Source organism: Petromyzon marinus, chromosome 3 (genome assembly GCF_048934315.1).
Source record: "Petromyzon marinus isolate PM22_M1 ecotype Great Lakes invasive population chromosome 3, UKy_Petmar_22M1.pri1.0, whole genome shotgun sequence".
In the NCBI taxonomy this organism is placed as follows: Eukaryota; Metazoa; Chordata; class Hyperoartia; order Petromyzontiformes; family Petromyzontidae; genus Petromyzon; species Petromyzon marinus.
The window spans coordinates 26,388,589-26,408,706 of NC_133669.1; the positions used below are offsets into that span (position 1 = coordinate 26,388,589).

General features: G+C 49.8%; 1 long non-coding RNA gene across 2 annotated transcripts in view; it reads left to right on the forward strand.

Annotated features, from left to right (window-relative positions):
* Positions 1–20,118, forward strand: part of LOC142906134 (uncharacterized) — a 69,541-nt gene that overhangs the window by 43,500 nt on the left and 5,923 nt on the right. For both annotated transcript variants that reach the window (XR_012930068.1, XR_012930067.1), the window contains 2 exons: positions 3,129–4,196; positions 16,984–19,748. This is a non-coding gene — a long non-coding RNA (uncharacterized LOC142906134). The remainder of the gene's footprint in view (positions 1–3,128; positions 4,197–16,983; positions 19,749–20,118) is intronic.

Below are 20,118 nucleotides of genomic sequence, written 5' to 3' on the forward strand. Positions count from 1 at the left end.
ACCAACATCATTATTATCCACATCATAATCATAATCTACATCATCATCCACATAACCATCATCCACATCACCATGACCAACCACCATCGTCTTCGGCCACATCACGATGTGTTTCTCTATCTTTGTGTCTGTGTTTTTGTATTCTTCGTGACCGTGTCCCTGTCACTGTTTCTGTGTCTCAGTGTTTCTGTGTTTTTGTGTTTACGTATCTCTGTTTTTCTGTATGTCTCTTTGCCACTGTGACTGTGTTTCTGTGTCTCTGTGTGTTTTTGTGTCTTCATGATTCTGTGTCGCTGTGTTTATTTCTGTGTCTGTGTCTCTCTCTTGCACTGAGTGTTCTGCACTCTTTTCACGTCAGGGAAGCCGTCCCCTCCTTATCTAATGACGTCATCAACCAATGAACTGGTCACTTTTTTTGCAATGACCCTTCTCCATGTCATCAATAATAGCGTAGCATGTGAGGCTTTGACTGAATTAAAATATGCAATAGGCACAATAGGCGACGTTTTGGGAAATGGTCTTCCTTTCTTCTTCATACCACATTCACAGAGAAGCCAGGAGAGAGGCAGATTGGATGCTAAGAGCTGCAGGCATGCATTGGTTTACACCATGGGCCTGGGGCCCGATGAGAATCACATTTCACACGAGTTTCAACGTTCAGGTTCTCATCAGCGGCAGAGTCAGGCTCGATTGAGCCTGATGAAGGTGAATCTGCTGCTGATGAGACAATGAAAGTCAAAACCGGTCCAGAGTATTGCTGGAACTGAACAAATGGTTCAAGCAAGCCTGACTCTTGATGAGACACTGAATGTTAAAACCGGTCCAGAGTTTTACTTGTAAGAACAAATGGTTAAAGTGAGCCAGAGAGGCCCTCTGATGCTTTGTCTTCATCGGCCTTGATAGCAAGCCGAGTGTTACAGAGTATCAGAGGAGGTGGGAGTGTGCGTATTTGCTTTTTCGGAGTTGGTGGGATGCTAAGTTTACCAAACTAAAGTGAGCATCCAACGCCCTGCATGAACATAAAGGTCCGGTTGACTCTGCCCACGTATGTATGTTGAACTTCTTTCGCAGTATACGTAGCCAACCTTACTAATCGAAAGTCCACGCGTGTACATTAAAGTCATCACCATCTTAACCACACGTTCAGGGCGGTGCATGAGGTCTCGAGGCTTAATTTTTGCAGTGTGTAGATGATAGAGGTTTTTGGGAGGCACCTGGGGCCCAAAGGTGCGGTAGAGGTAATGGACACTTTGACCAGAGGAAAAAACTGCACCACGTAATGTGTAAACACATCATAGCGGTAGTCAAGTCGACAGGCTGAGTTTATTGATTGCAAGGGCCCTTAATCAGACCATGCCGAAAGTGACTCATCGGGGCCACTGTGCATCAGCGTCCACACCGAGTGGAACCGTTCTATGCATGATGAGGCACAAGTCCCACCGTGGGTTTCAAGGGGGAGTCGGTGAAGTCAAGACCCAGACCCCTCCCCGTCCCCTCCCCCGCTCATGTGAACTCCGAGTTGCATGACATACAGACGAGTTTGAGACGATGTTACGAATATTGTATTTTTATTACGTCTTTTAAACCAACAATGGTACTTATATAACTATGAATAAAATTAATCTTAACTGTTAACAGGTGGCCTTGGTACTTGCCCTTTTTGGCTTCATCTGTGATATCACCAGGCCACCTCAGCTCTCAAATGCTGGTTCAACTATGCCCTTCCATGTCCTGGAAACCGTGGCGAGGTCATCCTCTGAGGACTGCCCGGATGAAAACCAGGATGGCAGGGCCCAGCTTAGGGCTAACTACACTAATGGGCTAGTCCCATGTGTGTGGTGTGTGTAGTGTGTACAGTCAGTTCTGCTATAAAGCATGTTTTCATCACGCAAATATTGTATTAAGGAACACATTCTTTTTATGACGCGGATGAGAATTGGATAAACGCGATTGAGTGAATAGAACTATTCCGTGCGAGTTGGAATAAGCGGTTGTATGGCTGCCTCGGCATAAGATCACGCAAGGCGAATCTAGCTGCTACCCATGCACCTCAGTCATTGTTCAGCCTGCATACGCATCTCGCATGTCATCGCGGACTGTGTTTTACTCTATACAATATTGCTGTATTCGTCTCGCTTTATCATGCAACTTTGTTGATTTTCTATTACAATGGAATATTAATGAATTAACCATGTTTCTTCTAATATTATGTGTTTATCATGTGGTTAGTAACTTTATTTGATAATATACATTTGTTAAACGTTATAAAGTATGTTTTATGGGTGGGAAAGGGGTAACTTTTGATGCTATGGAAACAAATTAAGCCTTTAACATGTTTTTCCTATACTTGCCTAATGACCAAATTATAGTCGACCCTTCTGCACCGCGACTTTCCCCATTGCGGTTTCAATATATTGCAGGGTCGTTATAAGAAATAAAATGGGAATTTTTGGGGAGTTTTTGGGAGTTTTGCGAAAGCCACAGATGACACGCGAAGGTCAGCAGACGACACAAAAAGTTTAGGGACTCATAAATCCATAAAATATATGTACAGTACTGTATAATATTAATCTATTGTATCTTTCAATACCATAAATATACACAATTTATTTTTTAAAGTTACATTTTGTAAAAAGTTAAGTTTGCTAAAAGAACTCAAGCCAGCAGACGACACGCAAAGGCTGAACATGTAGAGATAATTTGAAAAGTTTAGTAACTGGAGGTGCTTGCTTCGCTCACCAAAGGGACCAAAACATTTAACTTGGTTTTTCCAGATCGCGGGGCCTGCACCGCTAACCCCCGCGATGTGGAAGGGTCGACTGTACTTGTTTAATTACCAACTTACTTAATGACCGTATTCATGTAACCAATTACCGTCGTTAAGAGGGGTTTCATTCTACATGTGTGGGGGTAAAAAACTCAGGAGATGGGATCTGATATTGATGCTAGCACCGGAATTTGCTCATGTATTCGCTTAGGCGAGCGTGTGTGTATACGGTGTGTGGAATGTGTACGCGCCCAGGATGAGCATTACGGTCGCATGCGGTGCATTTCTTAAAGCCACGGAAGAATGAGCATACGGCCCTGTATGCTCGAACCAGACGTGACTTCTTCTTCTCTTTCTGCAGGGGTTCACCCCACTGTCTAGTCTCCTCCTTGGCGGATGCCTCTGAGTGGATTGATGTGTCCACAACAGGAACACACTGACTCGGCACTTCCTCATCCCTCGGCACTTCCTCGTCCCTCGGAATTTCCTCATCCCTCGGAATTTCCTCATCCCTCAGCCAGCTGTGCGCCAGTGCCTCTGCTGGTGTCATCCGCAGAGCTGGATCCCATCTGTTGAGACACATAGAAATATATGGCACACGTGGCAAGGGTGATAATGATGTAAGTATTTACGTGCATTTTTTTCTCTTACTGTGTCCATTAACTTACGTGTGTATGTTCAACTTATTTCGCACCATACATAGCCAACCGTGCCAATTGCAGGTACGGGTGAAGGACAACAAACTACATTCAATCATGAGTTTAAAAAAAGTAGTTTTCAATCTATATTTAAAAGTTAATTGCCCCAGTGGTGTTGTGGTTAATTTGTGGTTCATTTGTGGTAAGCACTTTGTGTGTATTGAGTGTGATGTATTCGTTTAGCAAGTGTAATCCAATGCAGCTCCGTGAACACTGGACGGACATGGTTGGATCTTGCAAATAATCTTGTACATGCTGCAGCTTGTTGCAGAAGTTCATGGTTCAAATTCTGCAAGCCGCCCTGGTTATTACTTCAGTATTAACCATATGATGCTTTGCGCTGTTTGATTTAAAATGGGACATTACAGACCTTGTGAAGTAATAAAATTACTGTGCTGGCGTTATGCCCGCTACTGTGAAATGACTGCAGTTGGTGTCTGTGAAACACAGCAGGCACCTTCCTTTGTGATAGCTTTGCATTCTAAGAATGATAGCGCAAATACCAAGTGCAATCAATAATTATTAACTATGATAACGCCTAGAGGTAAAGAAAGAAGAGCTATTTTAACTGTGATTTAATCTCTTTCAAACAAAACATTATTTTTTACCGGGTAAAGCCCACTGAACTATTGCCTCTTCTTCAGAGGCGACCAGGCAAAGGGGAGAGGATATGGTCCCGCAATGTACAGCAGCCAGGGTGGGGATCCACGCGACGACCTTCTACGTTGCAGGTGAGGGAGGAAATGTCTCCTTGCATCTGCAGCTTCCCAAAAACGTCCGATCTGATTGCTAAACGTGGTTTTGAGCATTGCCCTTCACATTACAGATGATTCTACTAAAATAATGATTACTAGTCACAACTGGTGTCTCTTTAATCGCTTGCACTTCATGGTACTTTAATTTGCTTGCCTGTGTCAGGTGGTGGAGAGCCTTAATGACACAAATTTGGGCAGATCACCATGAGGCCTAACCCTTCCCCAAAAAAGCATTACGAATTATATTGACTGCAAAAACACGTGTGGAAGTAGTTAACTATACAAAGTAATGCACCACTAAACTCTTAACAGACGCAGCTCTGCCTCAAACTTAACGCGCTTCCCCCGCTCGCCCCTTCACTCACCAAAGTACTTGTTTCTCCCAGGCGCGCCATCAATCAAATTCTGAGGAGGCATCCCGAGGGTCTACACACAATTTACAAAGAGACAATGATCACCCATACAGTATTGACACACTTGTGTGGCATGTTTTGTCTGTGAGCACCTACTGATGATGGCACAGCACCCAAGGCCACACCGCAGTAGCTATTTTACAAATCACTCTAGGTATTGATTGAATGCTGAGTCGATATTTGAGAGGCCAAGGACTGGTCCAACATTCAACACCACACGGTCAGGGCGCTAACCACTCAGCTACCACTCCCGATGGTTCTCGCATGCAGGCACACGGCAGTGTTATTGGCATGGCCCAGCAAAACCGCGTACGCAGCACATTGCAGAAGTTCACCGATCAATCCCAGTGACTGCCCTGGTCTTTCCTGCGGTATTAAACCACAAAATACTATGCACCATCTGCCTCATTCACAGCGGAGGTTATGGGTCCCGTGGCTTCATTTGAAATTGCTTATATGGTTGTGACAATTGTCTTCATTACAAGCAGTTGAGATGAAACAACAATAATTGGCGCGATAAATGCTTGTTCATCTGACAATTCAAATTGTTTGCAGGTGGTTTTAGGGTTACATGTGGCCAATCCGTGGCCTCACGCAATAATCTATCACGAGTCTTAACACCAGCTCTAAAAATCTATGCGTTCTGCTCACGGTTACCTTGACGGGTCTACGCCTGAGTAATTGGTTCTGTCACGCGGTTGAATGCAACTCAGTAGCTTGTGTGTGGACAACCCTGCAACCAGTCGCGAGCACTTGTATGCCTCTTTCTCACAGAAGAGACGACTTAAGTGGTCTGCTCAGGGAATTGTAAGTAACTATTTCCTGTCGCATGTTCTATTGGTCATACCAATTTTGAAGATTATGTTAATACCCTTGATGCGGAAATACTCGCTGAGAAGTGAACGTGGTTAGAAGCAATGACTGAGTTGGGCAATTTCAAGAGCAAATTGGTCATGAAATTGATGACAATAACGGAATTGTCAGTGTTACTGCTGTGTGGGCAATACCTCCATATAACACGGGAGCTGGTCGTGTTTGTTGATGGCCGGAAAGAGGATGCGTCCGGTAACCAACTCGGCCACTGTACAACCCAGTCCCCACATGTCAACCGGGAAAGATGACATGTGGCCCAGGTACGCGTCTGGGGCAAGGTACGCGTGGGAACAAAAAATCTGTGAACCTGTGAATTACAAAAGACAAATATCACAAATATAGTCTTTAACAGCAACACACAGGCACAAAAAAACAAGTATAAAAACACATGTAATCACCCATAGATCTAGACACATGCACACACACAGGCGCAGAGATGCAAACACGTGTACACGCACACACACAAAACGTCCCCATATAGCCTTTAACAAATTTCTCTGGAATTTGCTTTTAGCGAGCACCTAATGAAGGCCTGAACAACACACACGAGGATGGGTGGCCAGCACCACGCCCATCCACCTTTGTCTCCTAAAGTGGTGGTGCCTATGCACCGCACATGGTACTCATTAATGGCTGAGTCGACCTAGGGGAGGCCCAGGACTGGTTCAGATATTCCCGAACGCACATTTTACTCCAGTCACCAGGATTGTAGTGCTGTCGACTAACCCCAACACTACGGTTCCTCAATGCATAAACAAAGAAAAGTTCCCCCGTGTAGCCTTAGACATTGTTGGGGCAAGTGCAATTAGTGACCACCTATGAAGTCTGGAACGACACTTGAAGGGGGTGGGTGACCTGCACCGTGCCTGGCCGCCTTTATCTCCTGAGTGGCATTGTTTACACACCACACCAGGTACTCATTTGAGACTGAGTCTACCTAGGGGAGGCCCATGACCAGTTCAGAAAACCACCACTCGAACCTGGGTCGCCAGTTTCGTAGTGCAGTGTGCTAACCACTACACTACTCGATTTAAAGCTTTCGTGACTGCAAGGATTCATATTCTTTGGTTCTTTCGGTGAAGTCACGTAGAATGAGAATAAAATAATAAATTGATCAAATAAAATAACTCAATAATATTCTCACGAAGTTTCGGCCCTTCACCTGATGAAGGCCGCTTGTGTTGTGGCCGAAACGTCGTGAGAATATTATTGTGTTATTTTATTTGATCAATTTATTATTTTCTCATTCTACGTGACTTTACCGAAAGAACCAAAGAATATAAACACTACACTACTGCTCCTCAAACTGCATAAACACACATTCTCACACTCAGCCACACACTCACGACTCACGTTGGCGTCCCACCAAAAAGCTGTTTTCAAAACTCATCATCCGGATGGTCCCTGCACCAGGCTCTTTAATCGACATGTTCCTCTAGACGATGGGCAGCAGAAGATATTCACTTTCAGAGGTTATGATAATAATGTCAACTTGTAATACGCCAATGCCACGCAGTATTCACTCTATCTGGAAGAGCGAGAACCACTCTGAGGCAGGAGGAGGGGCCACAGATGATGTTTCATCATCTGTGGCCCCGTGGGGCCCATATACGGCACCAGGCCCCCGCGTATGGGGGGGTGTGGACCCTGGGGTTTCGGGGTCCTTGAACGGTGGGGTTCTCCCTCGCTGGGGTCGCCCTCCATGGTTTTAGTCGCCGGACATTGACTACCATCTCCCGGCCCCTCTCTCCCCCTTGAATCAGTACCGTCCAGGGGGAGATCTGTCGCCCCAATATCCAGGGTACCCGGGCGCTCCGCTCCTGCCGCTGGTGTGCGGTCTCGCCTTGCGGGTAGGCCCGGACCCTAGCTTCTCGTAGGATCTCCATCAGGTGCTCCATGGGGTGGCTCCCTTCCTCCCGTTGCGGCGGAGGGACACCGAACAGCAGATCTGTAGACAGGCCAGACTCGCGACCAAACATCATTAGGAACAGGGTCTGTCCCGTGGATGTGTGTACCGTGGTGGCATAGGCGAACAGAGCATAGTTGAGGTGTTCGTCCCAGTCCTGTTGATTCGCGGCCGCCATGCGTATAAGGTTCCCGGCTAGGGTCTGGTTCATCCTCTCTACCATCCCATTTGCCTGGGGGTGATACGCCGTAGTTTGGTCCTTCTGGATCCCGAACTCCCGGCACAGCGCCTGGAATAGCTCTGCCTCGAACTCACTACCTTGGTCAGTAATGACTCATGCGGGGATCCCGTGCTTAAGCACGTAGTGTTCTACGAACGCTCGGGCCACTACGAGGGCTGTCTTATCGGGGATGGCCACCGCTACGGGATAGCGTGTGAAGTACTCCACCGCTACGAGAATATACCGGTTGCCCCGGTGGGATCGCGGGAATGGTCCCTGCAGGTCGATCCCAACTGGCTGGTTCATCCAGCTGACGCGGAACGGTCTCAGGAGTACCTGACACGCCCTGCACCCAGGCGGCCACGTCTTGAGCCAACTTGGGCCAGAGATACTGGTGACGCAGGGTTTCCCTAGTGCACCGTTCCCCGTCATGGCACCCGAGCGGGTGGTCGTGTACCAGCCTTAGCAGCTGGGGTCGCACCTGGGTGGGAACGCAGATGCATCCCGGCTGGCCGGCTTCGGTTAGTTCCCATACTACCCCGTTCTGCACACACAACCAGGCATACAAACCACTCCAGGGTCCTGGTAGGGCGTTCTTCTTCCCCCGTAAGGCCGTCTCCACCGCTGCCAGATCTGGATCCCGCAGCTGGGTCCGTCTCAGCTGCTCGTCGTCCAGGCCCGGGAAGGCACAGCCGACGTCCTCCTGGATCCGATCGGGTGGGGTTGGGCGACCCGTCGGGCCCCGGGGTGTCGGCTCCGTGCCTGTCGAGTGGTCCCCCGGGTCCCTGGTTCCCCCTGCCGGGGTCTCTGTTGCGCATACAGCACTGTCTCTCACCGGGGGGGGGGGGGGTTAGTCTCGGTGAGCTCCGGGGGGCCCACCACCTGCCGGCAATGGCCCCCCGTGAAGCACGGGCAGACTTCCTCCATCCTTTTCTCGGCGCACACCGCGGGCCGCCTTGACAAGGCGTCCGCGTTTGCGTGCGTACGCCCAGCTCGGTACTCTATTTGCAGGTTGTACTCCAGCAGCTGCGCCAGCCATCGGGCCATCTGCCTCCACGGTTCCTTGAATGTAAGGAGAAACTGCAGGGCATAATGGTCGGTGCACACCCGACATTTCCTGCCGTACAAATACGGTCGGAACTGTTTACACGCGAAGATCACGGCATACAGTTCTTGACAGGTCACGCAATAATTCAGCTCGGCTCCACTCGGGGTCCGACTGGCGTATGCAATGACCCGCTCCGTCCCACCCTGTACCTGTGACAGCACCGCGCCCAGCCCACTGCTGCAGGCGTCGGTGTCCAAGATAAAATCCGTGGTGAAATCGGGGAAAGCTAGGGTGGGGGTGTGGGTGAGGTGGTCTTTGAGGGTGGTGAAGGCCGTTTGGCAGGCCTCCGTCCATCGATAGGGGTTCTTAGGGGAGGTGAGTTGGGTGAGGGGCTGTGCAGTCTCGCTGAATCCCTTTACTAATCGACGATAATAGGTGGCGAGTCCCAAGAATGACCTGATCTCCGTCAGATTCCTGGGCCTTGGCCATTCCACTACGGCGCGCACCTTTTCCAGATCGGTGCACACCCCCGCCTCGCTAACTCGGTGTCCGAGGTACCCTACCTCCCGCTGCGCAATGTAACACTTACGCGGCTTGAGCTTGAGATGGGCTGTTAGCAGTCGCTGTTACACCTCTCGCAACCTGGACCAGTGCTCGGACAGAGATCTGCTGAACACTATCACGTCGTCCAGGTAAATCAGGCACTGTTCCCACTGTAAACCCCGCATTACCAACTCCATCAACCGCTGGAACGACGCGGGCGCGTTAGTGAGTCCGATCGGAAGCAGTCGAAACTCGAACAGCCCCATCGGGGTGGTAAATGCGGTTTTCGGCCGATCCTCCTCTGCCATCTCCACCTGCCAGTACCCGGACGCCAGATCGAGGGTGCAAAAATACCGTGCTCCTGCGAGGCTGTCAAAGGTGTCGTCGATGCGCGGTATGGGGAAGGCGTCGCCGAGGGTGACTGCGTTCAACTTTCGTTAATCAACGCAGAACCGGGTAGACCCGTCCTTTTTCGTCACTAGCACCACCGGGGCAGACCACGGGCTCATCGAGGGCTGGATTATGTTATCATCTAGCATATCCGCGACTGCCTCCTTGATCTGGGTCCGTTCAGGCGCGCCCACCCAGTATGCGGGGATTTTGATAGGTCGGGCTGCACCCGTGTCAATTGTGTGCTTAACAAGGTCTGTCCGACCTACATCCGAATCGTGCTCACTGAACACGTCGGCGTACTCCTGCAACAACCCGCGCAGCTGATCGGCCTCCCCCTTGGGTAAGTCCGCCCAAGGCACATGTAACGCGTCATGCAAGGGGATGATCTCGGCTCGGGGAATCGGACCGACCCGCCAGGCCAGAACCTGGTTGTCCTCGGGGCGGCCAGGGTCTTCCGCCCAGAGTGCGAACACCGAGTTGTTAGAGTGGCGCATGTGCAGGGGGTGTATGGTGCCTACTGTGGTGCGCCGTCGTAGCATCGCCGGGGTACTGTGTGGGTTAAACACCCAGCGTGGCTGACCCGACGACTCCGTACCGCTCTGCCAACTCCGGGTGAGGAGTTAGCATTACTTTGCCCGATGGTCGGTTTGTGGGGTCGGTGGAGGGTGTTGCCACTGGCACCAGCATCTCGGCAAATGGCCCGATTGTGACGGCCGACACCAGCATAGCGGCCACGGGTGTGAAGCGAGGGCGATTTGGCTTGGGTCCCAGGAACGGGATCCGCTCCCCACTGCCCTCCATGGTGGTGCATCGCTGGCGGGGCTGCACGTTGAGCCCCAGTTTCTCCAGGAGGTCCGTACCTGTAATACACTCGTGGCACAACACACTCGAGACGTAGAATTCCTGTGTGCACACCTGGTTTCCGAGACGGACCTCGAGGGAGATCCTTCCCAGCAACCCCATCCCGGCTCCGCTCGCTGTGTGCAGCACGCGATCTGGGGCCTGCAGGCGGCTCACGTCAACCCCGTGCACGCTGCAGTGCGCGGCGCTCACGAGTGAGGCTACGGCCCCCGTGTCCAGTAGGATCCGGGTGCGCTGCCCATTCACCTGTCCTTCCACCAACGACGTGGCCCCCGTGATTCCCGCCACCAGCTCCCGCAGCCAGTCGCCCGTGCTCACCATGTCCCTGGGTGTTGTGGTCGGAATCTGCATGGTGTCACTCGCTCACCATTATTATTATTGTCGTTCTGCAAAGGGACCGTGTTGACTGCACCCCTAGGTGGTCCACTCTCTAGGGGGCGTTGGCGTTTAACCGTGGCGCGTTTCTAGCGCGGGCGATCTGAGGACAGTCCCTTACGAGGTGCCCTTGACGGTCGCACAGGTAACATGCTCGGGGAAGGGCGGCGGCCCCGTAGGAGCCTCCCCGCCCGCTCCCTATTTCCCCTCCCGTATGCCGCTGCCCAGACTCCGCCTCTAGTCGGGCTACCCTCCCGGCCAGCCCTCCCACCTCGGTCTGAACCGTCTCCACTGTAGTCTGCAGCACAGTCATGTGTGCCCGTACTTGGGTTACCTTGTTGTCCACTTGGGTTATTCTCTCACCCACTTGGGTTACCTTGTTGTCCACTTGGATTATTCTTTCACCTACTTAGGTTACCTTGTTGAGATGCTTACAGTTCATGTCTGGCTGCCACCACGCCGTGCGAGTTAAGGATCGCTGGATTTTCTCTGCGGCCAGCTCCTCAATCACCTCAGTCGTGTACCCTGGGCGTGCGATCTTTGTTAGCTCGCGCACATCCTCGGCATAATCGCGCAGGTCCTCGCCGGGTTGGCGATGGCGTGCCTCTAAGGCCGCTTTTGCCTCCTCATTGCGCGTACCGAAACGCAGATCAAGTCGGCGAATCAGCTCCTCTAGCTGTGTCTGCGCGCTTGTGGGTAGGGCTTCCAAAAAATCGGCTGCCCGCCCATCCAGATTCATATTAAGTTGACGTAACGCCTGCGCGTCCGTCCACCGAGGATGTTGCGGGCAAACGCTTTCCACGAAGGGGTACCCCGGCCTGTGAATATATGCCTTATTTTCGCGTGGGGTAACGCTGGGGTTAGTACTGCTTCTGACGCCAAACTTTGGGGGCAAATGTCCCAAGCCATCACCGAATTGCCGGGGCCGTTGGCTCCCGACTCCCCCGCCACATTGATCCCACTACCCCTCGGCTGCTCTGTGGGGTTTGGGCTAGCGACCTCCACTACCCCGCCCTCCTGTGCTGCTGACCACGTCTGCATGTTTTAACCGATGGGTAGGGCGCGTCGCTTTACACTAGCGGTGCGCTGCGAGGCGGTGTACCGCGAGGAGCGCGTTCGCCCGTAAAAACTCACTCCCGCCCGTGAACAGACTTGCGCGGTGCGTGTCTCCCTCCCACCCCCGCTGCACGTGCACCGGTAATAACAAACGCGCCTCTACCCCCTGCCCATCCCAGTACACCAATCGCACGCGAGGGGGTTGGGGTCGACGGATGGGCGGGCGGGACGTTTGCCGTGCGCGCGCCGCCGATTGAGGAGGGTCGGCTGGCTCCGAGTTAAAGAGCCTGTTCGAACAGTCGCGCGAATACGTGCGCGCTCGGCGCTTTAGCTCGCTGCTTCTCGATTAGCAATCGCGCAGGCACACGACCACAACACCGTCGCACAGGCACACGAGCGCTAAACACCACCGTAAACAGCCGCATAGGCACGCGCACGCTAAGCGCTCCGCCCCAATGTAAACAACCTGTGGGTGCGCGCGACCACCAAGCACTCTTCACTCTCCTTTCCGCCGCAAACAGCCGCGTATGCGCACGAGCGCAAAACAGTACTGTACACACTCGTACCGGTATGCGAACACCAAACACTCCGTCTCCCTCCTCGCACTCACAGCGACCACGACACATCTTTATCCTCTATTAGCGGTTTTATTCCTCGCGAGTATCCCGCTAACTACGAGTGTCTGTGCGAGTCAGCAGGCCCTCCTAACCTATAACTCGAGGAGCCCAGATTCAGCTTATCTTGCCTATAGCTCCGCTTTCTACCCTCTATTCAATAGCCCAAACTTACCTCTCCTCTATTTATGATTGCTTCCACTCTGTTGCGCTGAACGCTGTAGAAAGGCGATACTGTAAGTCGTTTCCGGAGAGGGTTGAGTCTAGCTGCGCTTGGCTCGTCGCACGGACGTCTCGAACGGCTGACCCTCCTGCCCCGTGGACCGTGATGATTTTGCAGAAGAAGGCTTTTTTTACTGTCCCCCTCACCTCCTTTTTATCCTACCTGTCACCAAACATATTGCACGGACCCTACACATCATCGCCCGTGCCTTTTCATATTCGAGTCTATTAGCTTACTGATAACAAAAGGCACTCCGATGCTTTCGAAACCTATGCTGCCCGGGCCAATCGGAGGTCACGTTATTTTTATCTCTTTGTCATCGAGTCCCTAATCCCATTCATAATAAAGGTGCACTGTGGTTCTCACACCCCAGGTGGCCCAGTCCATTCAGATGTTGGATATTCTTACCCCTTTATTATCTAGATCCCTGATCCTAACAAAGGCACAAAAGGCATTCAGATGCTTCCGCCCCTCGTCGCCCTTCTCATTCAAAGGCCTGAATGCTCCTATCCTGTTGTCATTTGGATCCGTGAGCTCACCTATAATCAGGGGCATTCAGTTCCTAATTCCATCTATAACAACAGGCATCTCGTGGTTCACACGTCCCGTGCCGCGTGTGTAATTTCGTCCGTGGTGGCTTTACGGCCTCCGCCGCGACTACGTGATTTTAATATCAGGTCACGGCGCTGCGGTTCGTGTCAGCTACGGGGGGAGATCGGCCAAATTTCCGGCCGTAGGAAACCATGAAACTTAATCCCATTAGGGACTTCTGGAAAAAAACCTATCGGCCAGGTGATCTCCCCTTCCGGCGTTCGTGCGGGGGGGGGGGGGGGGGGGGGTGCGGCAAAGTGCGCTACGTCGGCGTTGTCACACCCCAGGGGTGGTGTCGCGGTGGTGGGCACGGTCCCCAACGGAGCTACTCCGCCGTGGTGGCACCACATAATTCCTGCAGTCACGAAAGCTTCGAATCTAATTTCACCCACATCATCACCCACATCATAATCTTCATCCACATCATCATCGACATCATCACCAACATCATTATTATCCACATCATAATCATAATCTACATCATCATCGACATCAGTATCATCCACATCATCATGACCACCCACATCATCTTCAGCCACATCAGCATCCTCCACATAACCCTCATCCACATAACCATCATCCACATCACCATGACCAACCACCATCGTCTTCGGCCACATCACGATGTGTTTCTCTATCTTTGTGTCTGTGTTTTTGTATTCCTCGTGACCGTGTCCCTGTCACTGTTTCTGTGTCTCAGTGTTTCTGTGTTTTTGTGTTTACGTATCTCTGTTTTTCTGTATGTCTCTTTGCCACTGTGACTGTGTTTCTGTGTCTCTGTGTGTTTTTGTGTCTTCATGATTCTGTGTCGCTGTGTTTATTTCTGTGTCTGTGTCTCTCTCTTGCACTGAGTGTTCTGCACTCTTTTCACGTCAGGGAAGCCGTCCCCTCCTTATCTAATGACGTCATCAACCAATGAACTGGTCACTTTTTTTGCAATGACCCTTCTCCATGTCATCAATAATAGCGTAGCATGTGAGGCTTTGACTGAATTAAAATATGCAATAGGCACAATAGGCGACGTTTTGGGAAATGGTCTTCCTTTCTTCTTCATACCACATTCACAGAGAAGCCAGGAGAGAGGCAGATTGGATGCTAAGAGCTGCAGGCATGCATTGGTTTACACCATGGGCCTGGGGCCCGATGAGAATCACATTTCACACGAGTTTCAACGTTCAGGTTCTCATCAGCGGCAGAGTCAGGCTCGATTGAGCCTGATGAAGGTGAATCTGCTGCTGATGAGACAATGAAAGTCAAAACCGGTCCAGAGTATTGCTGGAACTGAACAAATGGTTCAAGCAAGCCTGACTCTTGATGAGACACTGAATGTTAAAACCGGTCCAGAGTTTTACTTGTAAGAACAAATGGTTAAAGTGAGCCAGAGAGGCCCTCTGATGCTTTGTCTTCATCGGCCTTGATAGCAAGCCGAGTGTTACAGAGTATCAGAGGAGGTGGGAGTGTGCGTATTTGCTTTTTCGGAGTTGGTGGGATGCTAAGTTTACCAAACTAAAGTGAGCATCCAACGCCCTGCATGAACATAAAGGTCCGGTTGACTCTGCCCACGTATGTATGTTGAACTTCTTTCGCAGTATACGTAGCCAACCTTACTAATCGAAAGTCCACGCGTGTACATTAAAGTCATCACCATCTTAACCACACGTTCAGGGCGGTGCATGAGGTCTCGAGGCTTAATTTTTGCAGTGTGTAGATGATAGAGGTTTTTGGGAGGCACCTGGGGCCCAAAGGTGCGGTAGAGGTAATGGACACTTTGACCAGAGGAAAAAACTGCACCACGTAATGTGTAAACACATCATAGCGGTAGTCAAGTCGACAGGCTGAGTTTATTGATTGCAAGGGCCCTTAATCAGACCATGCTGAAAGTGACTCATCGGGGCCACTGTGCATCAGCGTCCACACCGAGTGGAACCGTTCTATGCATGATGAGGCACAAGTCCCACCGTGGGTTTCAAGGGGGAGTCGGTGAAGTCAAGACCCAGACCCCTCCCCGTCCCCTCCCCCGCTCATGTGAACTCCGAGTTGCATGACATACAGACGAGTTTGAGACGATGTTACGAATATTGTATTTTTATTACGTCTTTTAAACCAACAATGGTACTTATATAACTATGAATAAAATTAATCTTAACTGTTAACAGGTGGCCTTGGTACTTGCCCTTTTTGGCTTCATCTGTGATATCACCAGGCCACCTCAGCTCTCAAATGCTGGTTCAGCTATGCCCTTCCATGTCCTGGAAACCGTGGCGAGGTCATCCTCTGAGGACTGCCCGGATGAAAACCAGGATGGCAGGGCCCAGCTTAGGGCTAACTACACTAATGGGCTAGTCCCATGTGTGTGGTGTGTGTAGTGTGTACAGTCAGTTCTGCTATAAAGCATGTTTTCATCACGCAAATATTGTATTAAGGAACACATTCTTTTTATGACGCGGATGAGAATTGGATAAACGCGATTGAGTGAATAGAACTATGCCGTGCGAGTTGGAATAAGCGGTTGTATGGCTGCCTCGGCATAAGATCACGCAAGGCGAATCTAGCTGCTACCCATGCACCTCAGTCATTGTTCAGCCTGCATACGCATCTCGCGTGTCATCGCGGACTGTGTTTTACTCTATACAATATTGCTGTATTCGTCTCGCTTTATCATGCAACTTTGTTGATTTTCTATTACAATGGAATATTAATGAATTAACCATGTTTCTTCTAATATTATGTGTTTATCATGTGGTTAGTAACTTTATTTGATAATATACATTTGTTAAACGTTATAAAGTATGTTTTATGGGTGGAAAAGGGGTAACTTTTGATGCTATGGAAACAAATTAAGCCTTTAACATGTTTTTCCTATACTTGCCTAATGACCAAATTATAGTCGACCCTTCTGCACCGCGACTTTCCCCATTGCGGTTTCAATATATTGCAGGGTCATTATAAGAAATAAAATGGGAATTTTTGGGGAGTTTTTGGGAGTTTTGCGAAAGCCACAGATGACACGCGAAGGTCAGCAGACGACACAAAAAGTTTAGGGACTCATAAATCCATAAATATATGTACAGTACTGTATAATATTAATCTATTGTATCTTTCAATACCATAAATATACACAATTTATTTTTTAAAGTTACATTTTGTAAAAAGTTAAGTTTGCTAAAAGAACTCAAAAGCCAGCAGACGACACGCAAAGGCTGAACATGTAGAGATAATTTGAAAAGTTTAGTAACTGGAGGTGCTTGCTTCGCTCACCAAAGGGACCAAAATATTTAACTTGGTTTTTCCAGATCGCGGGACCTGCACCGCTAACCCCCGCGATGTGGAAGGGTCGACTGTACTTGTTTAATTACCAACTTACTTAATGACCGTATTCATGTAACCAATTACCGTCGTTAAGAGGGGTTTCATTCTACATGTGTGGGGGTAAAAAACTCAGGAGATGGGATCTGATATTGATGCTAGCACCGGAAGTTGCTCATGTATTCGCTTAGGCGAGCGTGTGTGTATACGGTGTGTGGAATGTGTACGCGCCCAGGATGAGCATTACGGTCGCATGCGGTGCATTTCTTAAAGCCACGGAAGAATGAGCATACGGCCCTGTATGCTCGAACCAGACGTGACTTCTTCTTCTCTTTCTGCAGGGGTTCACCCCACTGTCTAGTCTCCTCCTTGGCGGATGCCTCTGAGTGGATTGATGTGTCCACAACAGGAACACACTGACTCGGCACTTCCTCATCCCTCGGCACTTCCTCGTCCCTCGGAATTTCCTCATCCCTCGGAATTTCCTCATCCCTCAGCCAGCTGTGCGCCAGTGCCTCTGCTGGTGTCATCCGCAGAGCTGGATCCCATCTGTTGAGACACATAGAAATATATGGCACACGTGGCAAGGGTGATAATGATGTAAGTATTTACGTGCATTTTTTTCTCTTACTGTGTCCATTAACTTACGTGTGTATGTTCAACTTATTTCGCACCATACATAGCCAACCGTGCCAATTGCAGGTACGGGTGAAGGACAACAAACTACATTCAATCATGAGTTTAAAAAAAGTAGTTTTCAATCTATATTTAAAAGTTAATTGCCCCAGTGGTGTTGTGGTTAATTTGTGGTTCATTTGTGGTAAGCACTTTGTGTGTATTGAGTGTGATGTATTCGTTTAGCAAGTGTAATCCAATGCAGCTCCGTGAACACTGGACGGACATGGTTGGATCTTGCAAATAATCTTGTACATGCTGCAGCTTCCTAATGCTTTTTGCAGACGTCCCGTAGACTAGTGAGTTGCAATAATCTAACCTATACGCCACGATGTTGGCTGTCATGACTCAATAGTGGCTGATTGTGTCATAGAGCCCTGATTAAAAAAAAAATTGCAGGACCTGACTATATGAAAAAGGGAGAAGCATAAATCCTCCACTATTGGTGATGACTGGCAGATGAACCTTCTGTTCTCCCCACTGTGCCACCTTGATGTATTTTTCCCCCTGGTGGTCCGTCATTGTGAACATCGCTCCACCACCCTCAATTGTTGTTGGAGGGTCAATGCTTACAACTGTCCAGTAGCCTCAAGGTACGTGTAGCCTGGCGTTGCCCAGTGGCATCCTTCACCGAGCCCCCTCCACATACATGATATACATATATCGATATATGTTCCTTTTAAGGGCTTTCATGTAAGAGTATGTGAGTCTATTGGTTTCTATAAGTGTATAGACCATGTGAGTGTATGAGTCTGGGTCTTTATATGTGTATGGACACGTCAGTGCATGTGAGTCTATTTGTCTATGTATTTGTAAATGTATGGCTGATGTAAGTGTATGCAAGTTTGTGGGTCTCTATGTAAATGTGGTGGGCAATCTCAGGTGAAGCTATGTGGCCAGAAGTCAGAGCCATTCCCTGTTTACCTTGGGGTGCGAACGGGATGTCCTCTGCCTCCCACATTATTTAATGTGGCTGATCGATGCCTGGGTGGGGTCGAGTAATGGCTCCCTATTGGTCAACCAAGTTATGTATGCTCATCTGGTGATTGCTGCTCACTCAGAGGCGAAGTTAGAAGCACAGATGTTGAACCTGGAGTGTACTACTGAGAGGTGTGGTCTTACCATCAGTTGCACCAAAACTAAGCACTTGCCTGGGTATTTTGTATCATCAAACATTCCACACCCTCAGCTCCCTGTTTGTCATGGAACAGTTGTGGAGAGAGTGGAGAGTTTCCCAAACCTGGCCAGTGTGCTTATGACCAGCTCTGGTTCGACAGCAGAGGTTTCACTCTGAATCAGCAGTATTTCGGCCTTTATTTATCGGCTGAGCAATGCTGTTTGGAAGCTACCTAGTTTGTCGCTCCATACGAAGCTTCAGATCTTCTCGGGCACAGTCATGCCCTCTCTTCTCGATGCTTGTGAAACGTGGACCCCTCTAAAGGAACATCTGTGCCTGTTAGGGACGTTTAGGCTGGCCTTCCTTCGATCCATCCTAGGTTTAACCAGGCTGGATTGTGTGAGGAACTCACACACTTCGGGGCTAATGGCGGATATTGGTATGGACCATGTGAGTGTATGACAGTATATGGGTCTCTCTTTACGTGTGTAGTGTAATAACGCGGGCTGCTGACGAGGAAGCGGCAGAGGCAGCAGGGGGCAGTACACACGTCAGCAGAGGGAGATCTAAAGGGAAGCCCAGGAATAAATCGATCTGGAAGCCTGAGAACCCGCTAGTAGGTTCGAGAAAGAGGGCGGTGCAAAGGCGGGGCGAGGCCACGCCAGGGGAATAAAAGGGGGCCCGGAGCTCGGGGCTGTTGCTGGAAGTGGATCCCTTGGCCGTGTCGCCGTTCGTCACCTTCTTCGGTGCCGTCTCCGACCACCTTAGACGCCGCAAGCTAGACAGCCTGCAGACTGTTCCAGCTAGGTAGTACCTTCAAGAACATGGATGTGTGACTAGTGCGTACGCACGCGGGGCACATGTGGTTTCCTGACGTGTGGAATAAGGAAGGTCCCTTAAGAACCCTGTCTCCGACTGAGTCACTACACGTGCATGGACCATGTAAGTATGTGAGTCTGTGGGTCTCTATGTCAGTGCTTTTTTTACATGCAAGACTATGGACAATGGTGTTTAATGGGAGACATGGCTTGGAAGATGAAGAATAATCAGAATAAAGGGTGGAGCTAGTGATCGTTCGCCAGTGATGTTAAACTATTAAACGCTTTTCTTTTTACCAGGTGACTGAATGGGAAAACCTCTCGGTGGTATGGTGGGGTCGGGGGTGTGTTCTTACTCCAGGCAGCGGCTAATGAAGTCGTGGAACTCCGAGTCCTGGCTCCCGAGTGCCAGGTAGAGGGGGTGACTGCCTGGGACCCTGCTTTGTCCGGACATCAAAGACATCCCCGAACCATCTGCAGGAATGATGCAGACCAGGTTAAACATCACAACAAACCACAGCACCCTGGTACACCCACAGCGCAGAAACAAAATCTTTTAGTGCTCTGACATAGATCAGTGGGAGTGCTTTGACCGCTTGTTGCAGAAGTTCATGGTTCAAATTCTGCAAGCCGCCCTGGTTATTACTTTAGTATTAACCATATGATGCTTTGCGCTGTTTGATTTAAAATGGGACATTACAGACCTTGTGAAGTAATAAAATTACTGTGCTGGCGTTATGCCCGCTACTGTGAAATGACTGCAGTTGGTGTCTGTGAAACACAGCAGGCACCTTCCTTTGTGATAACTTTGCATTCTAAGAATGATAGCGCAAATACCAAGTGCAATCAATAATTATTAACTATGA